Consider the following 1,039-nt stretch of genomic DNA (forward strand, 5'->3'; position numbering starts at 1 on the left):
TACACATCGGTTTATCAGTGTTAACAACAGTGTTAACAACTTCTGTTTACACATTGTTGTTCTCATATCTACGACTCCAAGCATGTCTTGCTACAAGCTGGCGACCGTTTATCCTGGTTGCCACATTGTTATAGTCAATATCGAACTGGACGGTTAAAACCGAGGCTCTGTCCAGCGGATGTTCAACGTATCCTGACTTGCATCTACCTCTGAAGTTACAGTAAGTCATCGGAAAGCTTATCGTTAACATAAGGCAACACATTGCCATAACAATGTTGCAAAATCAACGACATTGGCTATAAATAAGTACGCAGATACTTAAACATCAGCCAAGAGGGAGATATCCCACAATGACGCTTACACAACAGCATGAACAACACTGGGAGGAACAACACTCATGTCAGTAGGTCTAAGTTGCATACTTGTATATTAAACTTCAATTCATAACAGAACGTACAAGAGGCCAGTATACGCCACACAGGGGCTCAACTTTCACACACACATCTTCTGAATCCCACAAGCGGTTACTCTGTGAGCACAAACAATAGCGTAAGGGTTTGATCTCTCTCAAGATTTCTTAGAGACTAGGTTAAGTTACAACTGAGCTCAAAAGCTATAGCAGAAACAGACCATACAGTATAATTAACAACATGAGCGTCTTGAAGTCAGATATGTGAGGGTAGGGTTGGGTGGGAAATATGACCGTACTCAGGAAGGAGAAGCTACGAATGACCTACATGGGAGATGGGGGAAAGGTCAGAGGGTAAATGGGGTCAGAGGGATAAGCATCAGGGTAGGGGGACACGTGACTGTCTGCTCAGCCGTCGGAAAACTTGAATTCTCTTCTTCGCAAGCTCCGAAGAGAACTACGTTTTCCGACTATTTCACAGACAAGTACACACACCGTTAGGGTAGTGAGCTCACCGTCACGACGAAAAAGGATAGAAGAAGGGAGAGGGGTTAAGAAGGGGGGTAGAGACTGGACGACAGAGGGAGAACAGGCCTGACGCTCAACAGTATTAACTCACGGTGCAAGTGT

The sequence above is a fragment of the Branchiostoma floridae genome, chromosome 9 (genome assembly GCF_000003815.2).
Source record: "Branchiostoma floridae strain S238N-H82 chromosome 9, Bfl_VNyyK, whole genome shotgun sequence".
NCBI lineage: Eukaryota > Metazoa > Chordata > Leptocardii > Amphioxiformes > Branchiostomatidae > Branchiostoma > Branchiostoma floridae.